The sequence below is a fragment of the Helianthus annuus genome, chromosome 9, assembly GCF_002127325.2.
Source record: "Helianthus annuus cultivar XRQ/B chromosome 9, HanXRQr2.0-SUNRISE, whole genome shotgun sequence".
Taxonomy (NCBI): domain Eukaryota; kingdom Viridiplantae; phylum Streptophyta; class Magnoliopsida; order Asterales; family Asteraceae; genus Helianthus; species Helianthus annuus.
The window spans coordinates 160087096-160108028 of NC_035441.2; the positions used below are offsets into that span (position 1 = coordinate 160087096).

Consider the following 20933-nt stretch of genomic DNA (forward strand, 5'->3'; position numbering starts at 1 on the left):
TTTACTATTAAAATCTGCATCATTTCTCGACCTCTAGTTACTCCACATGACAGTGTAAATAACCGCTTGAAGAGTGTATTTTCTGGACTTTGACCCGCGCACCGTGTCATTGAAGAGAAGCAGGTCATTAACTTGGAACACATATAGCGACAGAACCCCTACCACTGTGCCATAATACTCCAGATTGTTTTGTTTGGGAGAAATGGCAACCCGTAAAAATATGCTCTACGTTCTCCTCGACGGTCCCTCATAATTTGCACAATGGGTTATGAACATGCAGATTTCTTATCCGTAAACACTACTACAGAAATAGGCATTTGCTACGGCCAAATCCGTAGCAAATCCGTAGCAAACACCCCTTTTGCTACGAATTTGCTACGGATTTGGTTCGTAGCTACAATTCCCGTCGCGAATTTATTTGCTACGAACTTTAGCTACAGAAATTATGTTTGCGACGAATTTAGCTACAAAAAATGTCGTCGGTATTTTAGCCACGAATTTGCTATGAAGAAGGTTGCTACGAAATTTCGCTATGGTTTTTTAGCTACGGATGTTTTTAGCTACGGGAACTTTTAGCTACGGTTGTTTTTAGCTACGGATACTTGTAGCTACGGAACATTTTAGCTACGAGTACTTTTAGCTATGTTTATTTTTAGCTACGGAGTAGCTTTACTACGAATGGGTTGGCTATGATAATTTGCAATGTTTTTGCTACAAAATTTAACTACCAACTTGCTATCGTTTAGCTACGAGAATTTGATACCTTTTACATTTTTTTTGCTACGAAACTTGCTACGTTTTTTGCAATTGGGTTTGCTACATACTTTAGCTACAAATTCACTATGATTTGGCTACAAAAATTTGCAGTCTTTAGCTACGATTCTGCAACGGAATTTAATTACGAATTTCGCTTGTCTTTGCTACGGATATAGCTATTAATTTTGGAAGGTCTTTGCAACAAATTTAGCTACAAATTTAGCTACGCTATTTGCTTGGAATTTTTTAAATAATTATTTTATATTGTTTCTATTTTTCATTTATAAATATTATATTCAAATTTCATAAATATAAAAAATTTGCACCATAACGTACAAGACATTCTATTTTTTTTATTTGTCTTTGACTAACCACTTTAATGTTATGAACGTAACATGTGTAACAAAGTAAAAAACGTGTCAAGTCACACGTGGGCACCACATGTTAATGTCATCATCAAACGTGTGTGGTAAAGTCGCAAACGCAACGTTGCCGCTGCAACGCGCGGCACAGCTAAAATTCTAGTTGAGACTAAAAATAAATACACAAACCATATAACATAATAATTCAAACATAACAACAAATATTAAAGTCATACTAAAGATCCAAATCATCCAAACATAACCGAATGCAACACGATAAAAATCCAACTAATTCAAACATAACCAAACCTAACACGATAGAAATCCAAATTATCTAAAAGCAATATAATAAAATTCAACGCATTTTAAGTTGATGGCGGGTTTTGCGACAACATTTGAATTTTCTCATTCATTTCGGCATACCATACAACCTCGCACCTTCTTCAATTTTCTCCATCATAGCATGTTTCTCTATTTTATCTTGTTTCAACTCCGCTATTTTTTCCTTCAACCGTTCCACCTTTAACATCAAAAGAAAAAAGAACTCATTAATATCCATTATGATACCTAATAAGTTATGACACATTATAACATATTATAACCAAATATAACCTAATAAAAGCTATTACACCCATAGTTATAGAGTGGAGGGTTCAAATGAGAAGAAAACATAGCTTAAGAATAAAAAGAACAAAATCAACCAATTAGAATGTTTTATTTTATAAGGGTAGTAAGGTAATTTGAACAATTTAATTAATTTATTACTACCCTATAATTAAGCTATTCAAATTAAATAAATATTGATTTCAAATTTAACCCCTAGTATCTAACTAATATCTCACATGAAATTTCTATATCATTTTACACGTTCACACATTCACACACTAATTTGTTATGTGTATTTACCTACACAGACCAATATGCCAAGTGTGTTTTTCTACACAGACAACATTCCAATATATAACAACCTGTACCTACACACACCGACATTTTAAATGTGTTTTCATGCACACGGAAAATCAAACAGCTAGTAACAAGTACCTACACACACCAACATATTAAGTACCTATCATAGTATCATATATACACAACAATCTCACAATTAGCAACATGTCCCTACACAAACCAATCTGATCAAGATTGTTCCTACACACAATATTCTAACAAATGTCGTAAGTGTAATAGGATTGTGGAGGAAATCTTGGTGAATGTGATGTTCACCATGTAACTGTCAATGAATTAAATTATGTACCATACACCAAAATGTTTAGCATACCCTTTCATTTAAAGAACTAATGTAAAAGAGTTGCATATTCACCCAAATGTCATCTTTATTCATAACCTTTGATCTAATAAATTGTAAGGCTAAGATTAATTTTAATTTGTTCTTAAAAGAATAGTCTTCTCAAATGAACCTCCCCCTAGTTATAGAACATCACAAATAAACTAACTCGGTATAAACTAATTCATTTAAACTATCCATTAATAATCTTTATCACATGAAAATAGACTTTTTTCAACTAAAAGAGTTAATACATACCTCATCGTTGTCACTTCTCTCTTGTGAACCCATCATCACGACACGCGAGTTAGCGATAGTGACGATCCCATACATTTTACCCTTTTTTTGCCTCCAACAGTTTGCGACAACAATTCCATGTCCATTTCCGGATGCAAGCTGGTATCCTCTCCATATTTGTCGACAACATATTTATTGTAAGTTTCCTGTGATGGGCGCATAAAACAATCAATAAATTAGCTTTATATAAATATATAAGAAAGTATTTCTATTAAAAGTGCTCGCATTTTGCATTAAGGTGAGGCGAGTCGCCCGAAACGCACATCATAGCAGTCTATGCGCAGTTCTGGCAAAATTTTAACAATTCCAGCAAGTTTTCTGCTGGATTCTAGCAATATTTCGGCCAGAGGTCAGCTCTGAACAGCCTATAAGTTTACCATAATATATTTCAGCTACATAATATATTTTTTTCTCAGCTACCATATATTTCTCAGAGCAGCTGACAATATACATCTTCTATTCAGAGCTGACAATATACATCTTTTTTCTCAGAGCTAACAATATACAGAATATATTTCAGCTCTGATAATATACATCTTTTTTATTTTCTCAGCTACCATATTTCAGCTACATAATAATTTTTTTTTTTCATTTAAGTTCCCTTTTTATTTCTCATCCCTCGCTTTTATTTTTTTGCACCTAGCATCTTTGATACCTATGTAAATAGTAAAAACATACATTCACAAAATAACAGAACTTACATAAGCTTCACTCGCCCTCGTGTGAACCCAAGTCACATTTTGCTCATGAATGATCTCTTCCATGTCACCGCCTTCTCCCGAACCGTGCTAAATCGTGCTGCTAGACCCCAACAACCCATCTAGGGGTCTCGACCCTTTCTTTGCGTGTGTTTGAACCAGAATTCACCGAAATTGACGTGCCTCTTCAAGGTCTTCTCCTACATCAAAACCCAAAATTATTATATATATCAATTGATACATGTTTGCTACAGTATAGGGGTATTTTTTTTTCTATGATAAGAAGCCATTAGAAATCAAAAACAGATTAAAATATATAAAAGATTCGCTTTGTACCTCTTCAGTCCCATGACCAAAAACGAGAATAAGTCAATAAGATATAATGTATCGAGAACAACCGAAGAATCCACATGTTCATAATTATATAGCTCGCCTAAAAACCGCATATGAGCAATTCGTCGTCGTTGCATCCCGTACTCATTTACCTCCAAACCTAGCCGAATTTCCTCCAAGACCTGTAAAAGAATCTACTAAACTTCAACAAGAGTAAAATGTCATTTTCGTCCCGGAGGTTTGGCCAGTTTTGCGACTTTCATCAAAAGGTTTGTTTTCCGCATTTGGATCCAAAAAGGTTTAAAATCTTGTCATTTTCATTCGGCTCGTTAACTCCATTCATTTTTCTCCGTTGTCAGGGGTATTTTCGTCTTTTTCTATGTTAAGGATATTTTGAAAGTGTACATTATGCAAAATGATTGTACATAGAGTGAAAATGACCGAATTGCCCTTTAAGTTAACAAAAAAGACGGAAATACCCCTGACTTAACGGAAAAAATAGATGGAGTTAACGAGCCGGATGAAAATGGCAAGATTTCAAACCTTTTGGATCCAGATGCAGAAAAACAAACCTTTTGACAAAAGTCGCAAAACTGGCCAAACCTCATGGATGAAAATGGCATTTTACTCTTTTAAAAATATTAAAAAATTACTAACCTCGTCTACTACAGCAACTGCAAACTCATCATGATAGCGACTCAATCCAGCAGTTAGTGAAGCAATCAAATGAATTTGACCATATTTTCCTTTGTGAACCTTCAAAAAGCATTTTAACAAATACGGTTCGCATTCACTCCATGGTAGCTTACGAAGTTGTCTGAATACTTGCTCAATTGAAGACTTATCCAGGTCTGTGAAAAGTAACTTTCTAATATACTGCACAAGTTATCACATGACGTGTGAATTGGTCATCAATGTCAATAACAATAACAATAACAATAACAATAATACCTGATGCAAAGGAGGACGAACTTTGGAGACTCTGGCAGATCGTTCAGGTGGTTTGCACAGGTAATACGCGTTTTCCACAAGGGTACTGTGCCTAGGATCCAAATTCTTAATGTTTTTTAGGTGCATAAGGATTTCTAACATGTTTGCCATACGCAAATTGGTATTAGGGTGCCGGTAAAGATATCTGCCACACGTCTCAAGAAGATTGCATGCAACATCTATGTTGTGATGGGTAAAGTCATCTAAAAAAGCCTTAGACAGCTGAAAATGAGCCCAGATGGTGCAATCTTAAATTTGCAAAGCTCTCCGATAAATCGAATGTTCCTGATCTTAGTCTCGATGTTCATTTGATCCTGAGACATTAATGATGATGAATAAAAAAATATAGAAAGTAAATTTTATGAAAAAATAAATAACAAAACCTTTTTATTGATGAGGAAGTTGAATTCTTCCTCGAATAATTGCAAAAGCGTAGAAGATACGTCCTTCATGCAAGTACATTTTATGGTAGCAGTTCTAAAGAGGTCTTCGGTACGTTGAACAAAGCTCTAGCAAGCTTTATGCGGGATGATTTTGAATTTAGATAACAAAACTCCACCTGAAACTTCGTATAAATTACAAACCAATTAAACGAACTTAGCATGCAAGTGGAGAAATCTTAAAGGGAAAGTTATAATACAGTCAACAGGTCAATTAAGTCACGGCTCACGCAGCCCGGAAGCCTCTGCAACAAACCATCCAAGTTGGTTCCTTCGGGACCTCTAGGCTTATCCTTCTCAGTTTCATCATCGTTTTCTTTTTCTTTTTCTTTTCCTTTATCCTTTTCGTCTTCATCTAGGATTTTTAAAGAAAATGCAACTAAGAGAGTAACTAAATTAGCATCAGCGACATAAATAATTATAAGAACAAGCAAAAGCTCATTAATAAATTTTCATCAATAAATCAACATAAACATTAACACTTTCTTAATGGGTAAAACTCAAATTTCATTGATAAATCAACACAAACAACAAGAGCATATTATTCACATTCAGTATAAGTGTTTGCGATTTCTTTTTTTATTTTATCTCTTATATGAAAATGGTAGTTGAATTGAACCATCCAAGAAACAATAGAAATAAAAGAAAATGGGTTTAGGTAAATCAAGTTGAGGGGACCACTAAAATGAAAACCACCTCCAGTTGTAAGAACCATGAGAACTTTTTGATCCGGGGCGAGTTGGACCAAATTTTTTTTCATAAACGTAGATGCGTGTATTATAAACACATTTGTAAAAAAAAATTCAAAAAAATGTCGTGTGTGTAGTTTTGAGCACCACAAGTTTGTGTTTACGGGTACCGTAAATTTTAAATAAAATTTACGGTACCCGTAAACACAAACTTTTTAAAATTTACGGTACCCGTAAACGCAAACTTGTGGTGCTCAAAACTACACACACGGCATTTTTTTTGAATTTGTTTTTACAAATGTGTTTATAATACACGCATCTACGTTTATGAAAAAAAAAATTGGTCCAACTCGCCCAATACGGTGTAGTTCTCATGGTTCTTACAACTGGAGGTGGTTTTCATTTTAGCGGTCCCCTCCTCATCAACTTGAAGAGTGATTAACTATTCGAGCCAACCTATTAAGTTTTTGTTGCGAACAGACCATCTTCTTTCAAAATGCAAGATATACACTTTTCACAAGAGTGCAATCATAAACAAATATTTAAATTTAAAATGTGAATACAAAAAATAAATAGACAACACTTTTTCATTGTTCTTTATCTTTTTTTGTAAATTTGTTTCTACGATATTTCTTTTATTGGATTTCTGATTTCAATCATACAACTACATCTATAACTATATATATATACATGCATACATGTTCAATTCATAGTAATTAAAAATAATAGTCCACGGCACCACAATAAACACATTCCAAAACCAAAAATAACAACCCTCTGACAATTAAGAATTAAACCAACAAAACTCTAACAAACTCACCCTAACGTGAAATCATCATCAAATTTAAACAAACACACATAAAACATGTGAAATGTATAATAGAGAGTAGAATAGCATCACCGAATTGATGTTGATTTCGTGGATGAACGGTGTTTTTGTAGGAAAATGCAGCTGTGAAAAACCCTAACAGCGATTTGGAGCAAATCTATGAAGAAATCGCATATTTGTAAGAACCCTAACTGAGATTTGGAGCTAACGATGTGAAGAAATCGTCTGTATCATAACTGCTGTGAACGAGCGGGAGATGAAAACTAAAGTGAAAATAGGGCTTCGCGCTATTTGGCATTTTAGGGAGAACTTTGGCGGTTTAGAACATTGTGGATTCAGAAAGGATTAGGCCATTATTATCTAATTTAATCATTTAATTAAAATGGTAAAAGAAATCTTTTTACGAATAAGTTTTAAATTTGTTAAGTAGCTAGAAAGCCTAAAAAAAGGAAACACAAATTCTTACTAGTTATCTATTATCTAGAAAATTCAAATTACAAATTAAAGATAGTAATATATAGAGATAATAATATTAGGGGGAAATGGATTTTATCACCTGATGAAACAATGGTTAACCGAGCAATGTTAACTCACTGGTCTCGTCAAGTAGGGTTAATCCCTTTTTTCCGATGATCGGTGGCTTGACCGTCAGCTGGGCTGTCTCCTGCACAAGGAAAACACACCGTGACTCGTAACAAGGAGAAAGGGGTGGGGGGTGCTCCTTGTTACCACTCTCCGGCGTGAGAATCAGTTGTTTGCTTGGGAAGCAAAGTGTGATAGCAGTAGTAGTGAGAGAGTTGTGAAGAAGATACCTCAAACCAGGTTTGGGGTTGGTATTTATGGCCGAGGAGTGAAGGAGAAGTTGAATGGACAGACTGACGACGTGCTGCCCTTATGCAGGTGTGTCAGGCTTGTCAGTTGCGGAGGTGAAGCCACGTCCTACTGCAGTGCCAGTCTGTCGCTTACGTATGGCCTGATAGGCGACTGTCATTGGTGCCACTTGTACTGTGGTGTCAGTCCCACTTGCCTCGTGGGCAGGATGCGGTGCCGCGCCCCATCGTCGCCTGCGGTAACTACTGTTGTCTCCGCGTTCTCACTCTGGCTAAGATTTGTGGGATGCGATGCCAGGCCGCATCGCCACTTTGTGGTGACTGTTGCTGTTGTCCAGATCCCTTGTATTGATAGAAGTGTTCACAGGATGCGGTGCTAGGCCGCATCGCTATGCGTCTACCATTTTCATACACTAGATGTGGTACCGTTCTCATATTCCAGGTAAGTCGGGCAGATTGGATTCGACCTCTGTGTCCGCGCGTGCCCGCACGGACACGGATAAGTCTTTAGCTAGTGGGGGTTTTGATAAGGGTAATGGTCACTCGCGGTCATGCTGACGCGAGATCTAGGACCATACCCCTTCATCACCCTAAACTAAACAAAATTGGTCAATACCACTCCCAATTTTCATTTTGGCTCCCACCACCCCCACTTAACATTTAGGTAGCTGTGTCAATTAGCGAGTTTTGCACTAATTAGGTGCATAGTATGGTTTAAAAACCATATTTAACACCTAAGACTTGTTACCTACTGAATTTTTAAACAAATTTAAATATAATTACAGTAGGTATAAGTCATGAACTCAGATGTCCAAAAATGTCCTTAAAAGCCTATGTGAAATGACCAAAATGCCCTTTCGGGGCATAGTTTGGCCATAAGTGGTAAACCTCACATATATGTAATATCTTACTGATGTAATGAGATAAATTAAATATTTTACTGATTACAAAAGACCAGAACTTTAGTCTGTTATAAAATCTCTTTTATAATTATTAAAATGACCAAAATGCCCTTACGAGACTTAAATTGGTTTTAAATACTTTTTGGGCATATATGTTAACATCCTACAGATGTATTAACATGTTTTAAGCATACTAACATTTAAGACCTGTATATAAGTCATTTGGTTACCCGTTACACGGTTACGCGTTCGGATCGGTTTATGTGACTAGTTTACATAAAATAGCCGAAACGGGTTTAATTTTATCATTAAGTCCTCAAATTCCAGAATGTGATTAGTTTACCCATATTATACAAGTATCCAAGATTGTCGGGTCTAAACCACATTCTATTCTGGTCTCCGCTTAATCTAGCGTTTAGAACCATAAAGTTTCTTTCTAGCTAGCCGGTCTAAGTCTTTGACTTAACTAAAGACCCGTTAGCATCCTAATAAGTTATTAAACCTTCTATACAGATTAAGTAGCATCCAGTAGAAGGTACCATCATAAAGCTTTAGGATTATACTGCTGAGTTACCTATCACATTAGCTCAGGTAAATACTTTTAACTTATTTTCCCTTATACGGGTTTAGGATATGGTATTATAATAATACCACTTGGTCGGGTATGAAATCATTTAATCGAATTGTGATTAATAAATTTACATAACCCGTTTTAATCTATCTTGTTTGATAACATAAACATTGGGGGTTAATTCGACCGTGTCCTGGATATCCTCAGCTCATTTCATTTGAAAATGGCCACGATGTATGCACGGGGTGTAGGCATACACCTGACAGATGCAAATGCTAAATAATATATAAATCCACATGTTGGGGATAACTCCTTTGTTGGTTCTATAAGTGGTGAGTCGGTTAATCATGACCGGCTTCCAACCGGCCCCAATTGTATGACAAACATGTAAATCTGTATACAAGATTATCTTTAAATAATTGTCCCAAATTATAAATAATTTGTGCTATGTGCACTTAAATCAATTTTCATAAATATTTTCAAAAGAGTCAGTTAATTGTATTTACCAGTGTAAACTGACGTATTTTCTTAAAGACTGATTGACAGGTACCTCTCGTAAATAGGCTGGAGCTATTAGGTGTTATAAGAGGATCTTGCAAATCCCTAGATACCTAAAGTCTGTTATTTCATTTTCTTGTATTTTATTTATGATCCGCCTGTGGATCTTATTACAATCCAGTCTGTATATTCTTTCATTCGGACACTCAGACATTATGGTTTGTAATAGTTTATTTACCAAGCCTTCCGTTGTGCTATTATATTGTGTGTATTGACAATGATGATATCAACTACGTCACCATACTCCCCGCCGGGCCCACTGGCAATATGTGGAAATATCGGGGTGTGACAGTTACAGAAATAAAATGAGTGCAAATAATATGAAAACGTTATAGAAATCAATTACTAAATGATCTAATATATTTAACTAGAGATGACTTCGGTGTCAACTGGTACTGAAAATCCCAAGAATGAGCACCGGTACCGAAAATACCTGGTATCGTACCGCTATTTGAGTGGTAAAACCGATAAATACCGGTACCATACCAAGCCGGTACCAAAAACGTCAAAAGCCGGTACCAAATATATTTGGTACCGGTACCCAACACTATTTGCTCATCCCTATGCTTAATTTGGTACGGATTATTTGTATGAGATAGTTATATTAAATGTAGAGATAATTACATAGTTAGTCCCTGTGGTTTGCACAAAATAACATACTTAGGTACTAATAGTTTAAAATCGCCTTCTAGGGTATTAACTTTTCATTTTGTAACGTTTGGAGGTATTAACTTCTAGGGTATTAACATAGTTAGTCTCTGTGGTTTGCAAAAAAAATAACATACTTAGGTACTCATAGAATGTGATTTTAAACCTACAAATAACGTTAATACCTCCAAACGTTACAAAATGAAAAGTTAATACCCTATAATGTGATTTTAAACTATTAGTACCTAACTATGTTACTTTGTGCAAACCACAAGGACTAAGTACGTAATTAACTCTTAAATGTATTTATGTTTACATCAGTCCGTGTAAAATTGATCTTTTTTAACTATTTTTAAGTAATTAATATTTTTGCTTTTGATTTTTCTATAGTATATATTATTAATTATTTTTTAATATTTCTTTTGTCCATTTTTTCTTATGGATTTTCTTACGCGTCTTTTTTATTGTTTTTTGAATATTTATTTTGTTAGTTTGCTATGGATTTTGCTACAATTATTATTAATTAATTTTAATTGTTTTTTTTTTTTGTTTTTGCAACGTATTTTCCTATGGATGTTGCAATGGATATTAGTAAATTATTTTTGGAATACTTTCTTTTTCTTATTTTGCAATGAATTTTTCTATGGATTTGCTACCGATTTTGCTACGTTAGTTTTTAAGAATTTTTCTAGATTTTGCTACCAATTTCTCTGTGGACTCTATTTACTTACCGATTTTGCTACCATTCTTATTAAACCCCAGTTAGTTAGTTTTTAAATATTTATTTTTATGATTTAGCTATGGACTTTGCTACCAATTTTACTAAGTTTTTTTATTAAATTTATTTTCACAATTTTGCTATCGATTTTGCTACAAATTTTATTTTACTTTTTTTAGTTTATTTCTTAATACTTATTTTCATGGTTTTGCTTCGGATTTTGCTACCGGTTTTGCTACATTATATGATTTATATTAATTTAATCAATTTTGCTACGGATTTGCTATGACTTTTGCTACGAAATTCATTTGCGACGGAAGTTCGTAGTTAATCCGTAGCTAATTCGTAGCAAACTGTGCTTGTAGCTAATCCGTAGCAAACTCGTAGCAAAATTTGCCACCATTTTTTTCCATAGCAAAATTTCATAGCAAATGCCTCTTTTTGTAGTAGTGAAAGTGTCCGCAATAGGCAACCGATTAAGAGAAGCCCGCCAGACCATAAAGCACACTTTTTTCGGGATCCACTTATTCTAGACGAAATTGAAAGAGGGATGCAAGACTTCCATACTATCTATCGATTTTTATTTTAAGATCCTTTACATTGAATACACCTGATCCGTTCAAGGCTCAACTCCACTCGTCTTCTCTCTAGCCCACCGACACCATGCCCAGCAAGCCCAAAAGGCCCAGCAGTTCAGAACATTCAGCTGCAGTGAAATTAACCCTCGACCAATCCGAACAGAAAACGCTGCCCGAGTCGTTTCGTTTTAGCCTATCCACAACAACGCACCCTTTAGATTTTTCGAGCGCGAATAAGTTTGGGAAGGCAGTTCGTAAAGGTTGGGACCCAATCCAATTATCAATCCAGAACTGTATTGACAACCTGTTTCCCACCAAGACGATAATATAGTTTGACAAACACAAGTTTAACTTCGAGAAAACGTCACCAAAATGTATGATTTGTTTCCGATTACCACCGATTCATAATTTCCTTGGGATAAAATCCCAAGAACGTGTTCCACTATGAACCGCCCAAACCACTTTCCTCCAGAGCACACCTTGCTCCGTCTTAAAACGCCACCACCATTTTACAAGCATCGCGACATTTGCATCGGCAAGCGATCCGATCCCCACACCACCTTGATCGAAAGGCCTTATAACTTTTTTCCAAGAGTACCAACTCATCTAATCCTTGTCCTCACAACCACCTAAACGAAAGAGCTCGAAATCTTTCGAGCAATTTTATTATTTTTATACCGGGTCCCGATACAACGAGAAGTAGTAAGTCGGGAGAGCGTTCAAAACCGATTTTAGCAAGGTAACCCCCCCTCCCCCGCACACACACACACACAAAAAAAGTCTTTATTTCTTACCTTTGACAAATAAGAATCAATATTGTACTCTCACTACAAGAATGGAAGGCTTTTAGCGGCGACAGCTGTCGCCGCTATTGATATAAAATGTCGCCGCTAAAGCATCGCCGGTTTTGATAGGCCGCTATTGGCCTGTTGTCGTCGCTAAAAGTCCTTGTCACCGCTATTGGTCTTAGACTTTTAGCGACGACATAACGTCGCTAAAGGGTCGTCGGAATTGGCTTTGGTCGGTAAAGGCAATGGGCAATAGCGGCGACATGTGTCGCCGCTAAAAGTCAATTTTTAAAAAAAAAAACAACAGCTGTATATAGCTGCACCCAGCCAGATTTACGGCCGAAAAACAGAACCTGCCTAATTCAAACAACGCAAACATACACGCCATGAACATATACTAAAGGTAATATAATTACAAACTACGTTTAAGTCCTACAATGTTTAATAAAATCCTACAATGTTTAATAAAATCCTACATTAAAAACACAAGTCACTCGTCGGAATCTTCCTCATCTTCTCTATCAAATAAGTTGTCAGAATCGTAGTCGTTTGACTTTCCTTTTCCTTTTCCTTGTGAAGCAAGATAGTTGTTAAGTTGGTTCAAAAAGGACGGTGTTTGGAACAAGCTGTTAACAAAATCCTACAATAATAGATATCAAAACGTATATTAGCATATTAATTAACGCTACTAACATATATTTAATAAGGAAACATGCATTCGTTTATCATTTTATAAATTGCGTAGTTTACCTCGGAAAAGGGTTCTTGCGTCCGAGGAAGACGACATGTTCAAGGACGTGTTCGATGACGTGTTGGAAGAAGGTTTAGGCCCCATCCCGCGGTACCATCCTCGCCGCTCTCCCAACGCTTCCTGATATGGGGCAATTGGAGGACCATCACCGCTCCATTCATTTTGGCTTGTTGTAAGTTCCGCTGTATTTTACGAAGATGATTAATTATATATATATGTATATATATATTTGTTATATAAAATTACACTTAAAAGAAATACTTACGTAATTTTGTTGAGCAACTGGATCAACCCAATTCCCTTGATTGTCCGTGTGGGTTTTAGCATACGTAGGTACCAAATCCATATCCTGTTTAACATTAAACTTAGATTAGACATTAAATAACCAAAAGCTTACACACACGCACACATACATAAAACATTACATTTTTATAGCCGGTGCTACCGTACGACGATGTCCCCCCAGGTATAGGAATTGTTGTTTCTCGCGTACTTGTTTGTTGGCCTCGCTTCTTTTAATATATTTTTGGTCCCGGAAACCTTCGATGGTTCTCAACCAGTTATCATAGGGCATATCCGCGGGACGGTATGCCCTTGCCCTCTGAATATCATTGTAACCTCCCTTGCTCTTAAATAATTTTTTTATCTTCGTACTTGCGGTCCGCTTCATAAGCACACTCCTAATACCACCCATCAAGTTTTTCTCCTCTAAATCACGTTCCACTTCATCAAAATTGAAATTTTTCCTACGAATTAAATAAAAAAGTTAAAATATTATATATAAATTAGATTTAACTATGGCTGCAAAATCGCCGTAAACGGTCCTTTAAACGGCTTCAAACTCAGCCGCAAACGGCAGCGATTTCGCAGCCCTTTAACGACGCGTTTGAACCGTTTAAAGGCCCGTTTACAACTGCAAATGCGTCGTTAAGCGACAGCGAATTGGCAGCCATTTAACGGCACATTTGCAGCCGTAAACGGGCCATTAAACGGCTGCAAACACAGCTGCAAACGACAGCGATTTCGCAGCCCTTTAACGGCGCGTTTGCAGCCGTTTAAAGGCCCGTTTATGGCTTCAAATGCGCCGTTAAACGACAACGAATTCGTAGCCGTTTAACGGCACATTTACAGCCGTAAACGGACCTTTAAAGGGCTGCAAACGCATCCGCAAACGGCAGCGATTTCGCAGCCCTTTAACGATGCGTTTGCAGCCGTTTAAAGGCCTGTTCACGGCTGTGATTTCGCACATGTATGGTAACGGCGCATTTGCATGTGCTTAAATATTTGATAAAATTTTATGCATATAACTTATTTACCCGTAAGTGGTTCATGAGGGCATCCTTGTGCGATTGTGAAACGTTATCCCATCCAATTTTATCAAACGGGATGGTCCGCCACATATACAGGCCGGCCTCCCTTGAAAACAAATCTCTTGATTTACCAACGGGGGTATACGTCACATGTCTGTCAAACGTAAGCGATACGGGCCCCACCGCTTTTACCAGACGTCGTAGTTTCTCATTTTTGGCTTTCCCCCAAACCCTCATCGAGGGAACCGCTGCAATTAAGACAAAAATAATTAGTAACAACATTTATAATATATGAAATATAAGGACTACAAAATAATTTAGTAAAAGACTTACCTCCAGTCTCATGCGTGCCACTAAAATGACCACCAGGAGGCGGTGGATCACCAGCGCCGTCACCCCCATGTCCCCATGGGGCCACATCCGCCATCAGATATGCGAATATAAGCAATATCGAAAACATAATCCCTAAAAAGTTACAAATGTTACAGCATGTGTATCTAATAGAAATTAAGGGAAAGTACAACAAGTGTTTGTCAAAGCTAAATAAATGTTTTCAAACCTAAACACAAACATACTAATTATCAAACTTAAACTTTTTTTTTTCATACCTACACATAAACAACATTCAAATTATCACCTCAAATATATTTTTTTTCTCAAACCTAAACATAAACATAGAAATTATCAACTTAAACATATTTTTTTTTTTCAAACATGACCATAAACATAGAAATCATGAAACTTAAACATAATGTATGCACATTAACACATACTTTATTCATAGACTTACAAACCCACATACATGCTTACATACACCTACATAAACATACAAACCTTCATCCTTACATACACATTTACATACTTTATACAAACATACATAAACATAGAAATTATCAACTTAAACATTTTGTATACTTACATACACATTTGCATACTTTATACAAACATACATTCTAACATACACGTTTTTCACCAACATACTAACATACACCTACATACATACATTCATTCATTCATACACTTACATACCCACATACATGCTTACATACACCTACATACACAAATACATAGACTTTCTTATACAATTTGACCAAAACCACAAAATTTATACATACTTACATACAGATTTGCATACTTTATACAAACATACTTACTAACATACACATTTTTCACCAACATATTAACATACACCTACATACATACATTCATTCATACACTTACATACCCACATACATGCTTACATACACCTACATACACAAATACATAAACTTTCATATACTCATTTTCACCAAATACACCTACATTATACATTTGACATACAAACATTCATCCTTACATACACATTTACATACCTAAACCAAAAATTATACAATTTCTAAACTTTAAAAAAATACATATAAAACTAACCCCTTTTTTTCAAGTTTCAAGGAGACAAAGACCGCGGAGACGAGGTGGTGCCGGAGAAGTGAAGGCGGTGACCGGAGAAGAGATGGTGGTGATCCGAATTTTCTTCCATAAACACAAATATACACAAAAACGAGCAAAAATTAAAGCCTATAACACGTATATAACAAAATAGAGAAGAGATTTAACACAAAGAAAGTTAAACTAACCGATTTAGGCAAAAAATGCGTTTTTCCGGCGGTAGAATGAAGAGTTTGGGGGGAAAATGGAGGAGGGAAGAAAAGGTGCTGTATAGGAGTGTTACGGATCAAGCAATACCGGCGACGGGTTGTCGCCGCTATTGGTCTCTCTGTCGCCGCTATTATGCTAACTAGGGTTAACCAGGATAAGATATGTGTGGCTGGGGATTAAAGTGGGACACATACTTTTAGCGGAGACAACCTGTCGCCACTAATGACCTAGAACTGTCGCTGCTATTGCCTTTTAAATCCACAACCGTTAGATCAGGATAATGATCAATGGCTGGGGTTTCGTTTCATACACCGTGACGCGGATCGACCAATAGCGGCGACACGGGTCTGTCGCAGCTAATCGTGTCGCCACTAAAGGCCTTCCATTCTTGTAGTGTCTATGCGTATAAAATTATAAATCACTATTTACAAAAGTTGATAAATTAATAAATGTATTATATTTGTAGTTAATTAATTAATGTATTCCTTTTTTTAAGCATTGATGGACTTATAATATGCAATTAAATGGAGAAAGACATTTGAGCCCGTCAGACTTAATAAGTTAATTTCCACATTACCACCAGTATAATTTTTTTTTGAACGTTAACTTTCATTAAACACAAGGGGAAGTCCTCAAATCAAGGACAAAAACCCAAAAACTATAACATGTACAAAGGGTTAATACACCAATCCTCCCATCGGAGATCTTTGAAATGGGACCTATTCTTTAACCACAAAAACGAAATAGACTTTATACTACCAATCACGCACTTAACCTTTGGCTCCTTCTTGTTAAAAGTCTTGTCGTTTCGAGCTTTCCAAATAATCCAAAACGCCACCAAGATAATACCATGGACAATCCTCTTCCCCCACTTACCTCCTTGCGCTTGTTTATACAAAAGAAGAAGGTCTTTAGTATGAAGAACATAACCTGTATACAGCCCACACCATTTCCAAATATTGGTCCACACACCAAATGAAAAGCCACAACCAGTGAAGATGTGACCCGAAGTTTCAAGATCGACATCGCAAAGCTTGCATCGGTCATTCGGAACAAACACATTTCTTTTGCTTAGCGCTTCGACAGTGGGAATCCTGTCCATATCTGCCCGCCAGGCGAAAATATGACACTTTAAGGGAACCCACGCAACCCATTTAAGCTTAAAACAACCAGCGCTACTCGAACTAACCTGCAGCTTATTTTTGACATCTGCTACGGTGAAACAGGATGACCCAGCCCACTCCCAAGAGTCTTTTTCAGCTGACAAATGAACCTGGCCTAGCAGCGAAGATAGAACAGTCCATTCTTGAACCTCTAGAATCCCCATGGGTCGAGAATAATCCACAGGGGACCAGTTGTCATTCGATCTGCAAGAACTAATCAGCGCTCGTTTGGACTTAGCATCATGGTAAAGAAGAGGAAATTTAAACATGAGAGGCACATCTAGCAACCAAACATCCTCCCAAAACCGAATGCTACTACCATCACCTATATTTCCCTGCAAAAGCTCAAAGAAAAATCTGTCCCCACATTTGAGCTTTTCACAATTCTTAACTATCGCTGCCCAACACCCACTCACCCCTGTGGCTCGAGGAAGACCCGACCAACGGTATCTACCATGATGACATGATAAGATAATGAGTTTCCACAAAGCCCCATCCTCCACTTTAAAACGCCACTCCCATTTCGCAAGTAAGGCATCATTGACATCTTTCAATCGACTTATACCCAAACCCCCTTTACTTTTATCACAACAAATCTTGTCCCAAGCCACCCAATGGAGTTTGTTTTTTTCGCTCGTGGAGGATCAAAGGAAGCGTTTCATAAGACTTTCTAGCTTATTTAACACTCCTACCGGGGCCTTATAAAGAGAGAAAAAATAGACGGGGAGACTTTGTAGAACCGATTTGAGTAACGTAAGCCGCCCCCCAATCGAAAGAAATCTAGCCTTCCAAGAGGAAAGTCTAGACTCGAAGACTTCGACTATTTTTCGCCAATTATTGATAGCCAGAAAAATTTAACAATTTTAATCAAAAGACAACAAAACTAAATAATGGCGTCCAAACTTTTTTTCTTATGTGTCTTATTCTTTCTCTTCTCTTAGCAAGGGTAATGACACAATCAAACGCATTCAAGGTTGTCATAAGGGTAGTAAAGTGTAAGGCCTCCATAACCTCAAACTTTACCTTTCCCGTTTTGGCTACCTAAATTACCAACATACCCCTAGTAACGTCAACTCAAACGAAAATGATGAATTTGGCGAAGAGCTTGAGGTTGCCCTAAAAAAATACCAAAGTTATTACCATCTCAATGCCACCGGCACGCTAGATGCACCCACCGTGTGACATCCGAAATTTTATCATAATAACAATAATATTAATAAATTGATCGGTCATAACCAGTGGCGGAGCTTGACAAAAAGTTTCGAGGGGCGTGATGGGACCTAAAATTTTTTTTCCTATCGTTATGTTTCGGGTCGGGTCGGCTATCGATTCGAGTCAGGTCAAATAATAATAGTTCCAAATAAAACAAAGAAATTTCATTCATTCAAAGGATCGTTCTTACAAATAAAAACTTGCGATTAAGTTTATTGTGTGGTGGATAATCTAGGGTTAAACAAATAAGAGTTAAAATATATTTACAAAACTACCCATCACTTATATACAAAATGATAACAAACTTTACTTTAATTTATATATTGTATAAATATTTAGGATATACAAAGTGGTAAGAAATTTTACTTTAATTTATATGTATGTATAAATATTTAGGAAAAAAAATTGGAAGGAGGCGATCCTATATAATTTTTAAAATTTCCGAACGAAAAATCGGAACATATACACTTTTAACCGAAACATTGGGGTGGGCGGGTGCACCCCCGAGCACCAAATAACCTTCGCCACTGGTCATAACTGGTATGTTTTAAAAAAAAAAGTAAATGAATGAATAGTTGGATAAAACAAAATTTTCTTAAATTTGATATGTGTGTATATACGTATATCTAATAAGTTTTATCTACATTGACTTAATATACATATGATTCGTATAGATTAATTCTATTGTATATACGGATACATATATTCATGTGTCATTATAAGAAGTTTGTGACTTGCGTTGGGGACATATAAAAATAAGAGATTTTGTTTAGAGTTTAAAATTGTATAGTTATTCATAATATAAATAATAAAACGTGATTAGTTTAATAGATTGACCTCCATATCTTGGTATAAGGATTTGTAAAATTGAAACGTGCCTTTTGTAGTCAAATTTCATGGATAAAAATAAGAATACAAAGTCTAATTATCGTGTAATATCTACTTTTCATTATTAACTTGTGAAACTTTTTGAATTTATTTTGATAGATGGTATGCTTTTAGATCAATTTGGTTATACTCTTTCGAATCAATAGTCCTTGGAAGTTAAGGAAAGATGGATCCATATTAATAACTAATTACGTATAATTTAAATAAATAAAAGGGTCTGATTGTTTTTCATAGTGGTAAATTTAACCATGTATATATATTAAACGGAATTTTACTAATCAAATGGATTGGTTGACTTTTGTTTACCAAAATCAATAAACAAAATAAAATAGAGATATTAGTAATAAATAATATTAGTATATGAAGCTAAATGGATTTGAGCTAGGATAACGAGGCAACCCAAATTCATTATAGAAACCTACGAAGTTTACGGAATTTAATCGAACAAACCTACGAAGTTTGCGGAACCGATTACTCAATATTGAGGACGACCTATGAGTTCTTGCTTTTTACCTTTGACCCCGCTTCCGCATTCGATTTTTTTTTATTATGATACACCGCCGCGCTGCGGTGACCACCTTGTTACAACTACTCGTCACCACTGTTCAGGCCATGGAACGACCCCTGTCACTACCGCACTCCAGCCATACACCACTGTAACCACCGCCATGCTTTAATTATACCCGTCGCAGCCGTGAAGCGTTACTGCCTCTGTGAATATCGCCTTCGTACAACCACCGTAGTCGCCACCGCCGCAACTACTGTATAAGCTCACCGTTTTACCCGCGCACCACAACTATCTCGCTCTCTGGCCTGTGTTAATAATCAGGTAAGGACACGATACCCCGTTCTTGTATTCTTCGTTTTTAAATTCCCATAGAAAGGAGGCCAAAGGTTTTATTTTGTTCTATAAGATGTGATGAAGAAGAAACAATTATAAGTCTGTTCCTTTTTAAATAAGTCTTACTTTTTTTTTTTCACCATCACATATTTTAATGAATGATTTTTCTATGTTGGCTTACAAACCCACATGGTGGAGACTATTTTTATCGCTTATTCAAAGGCCAGTAATGTATTGGCTTCAAATCATAAATCATTAACTTATTTTATAATAACTAGGTTAAACCCCCCGCCGCGATGCGGCCGGGGCTTACAAATTAAGAAGAATAACAGGTTTAACCTCCACCGCAACGGTCTCTTAGCGAACACGACATGCTCTTTTGATAATATAAACACAAATTATTGAAATTAAACTTTCATATACATCGTTTTTATTCACACAAAACTACGACCACCATAATTACTTAAACATTCTCATCACCACTAAGTGCCAACATCAACCCTCCCCATCTATTAGTTACACCGCCCACACCAGATAACACCATTTTTTTTAAAGTCAATAGGTATCAATCAAATTGAAAGATAATAATAAACAATATTTGTTCAAATGGTAAGTTTATCTGAACATATCTTCCTAAAGTTGAACTCATATTATGGAATCTTAAATCAGGATTTTATAGTTTCTTATATACACAATGCAAATTGTTCAAATGTCCAACTCCAAACAATTATATTTCTTTCTCTTTGTTTTAAAAAACAGCTATCCTCCATCTCACTCTTTTTTATTTTGGTACGTCATCTTTCTCTAATTTTCTCTTTGTTTTAAAAAATAACTATCCTCATTAAAACATCTCACTTTTTTTTT

The 20933-nt window shown here is 36.1% G+C and overlaps 1 pseudogene; it reads right to left on the reverse strand.

Annotated features, from left to right (window-relative positions):
* Positions 1–1340: 1340 nt before the first annotated feature.
* Positions 1341–5610, reverse strand: LOC110876624 (annotated as a pseudogene).
* Positions 5611–20933: the final 15323 nt, after the last annotated feature.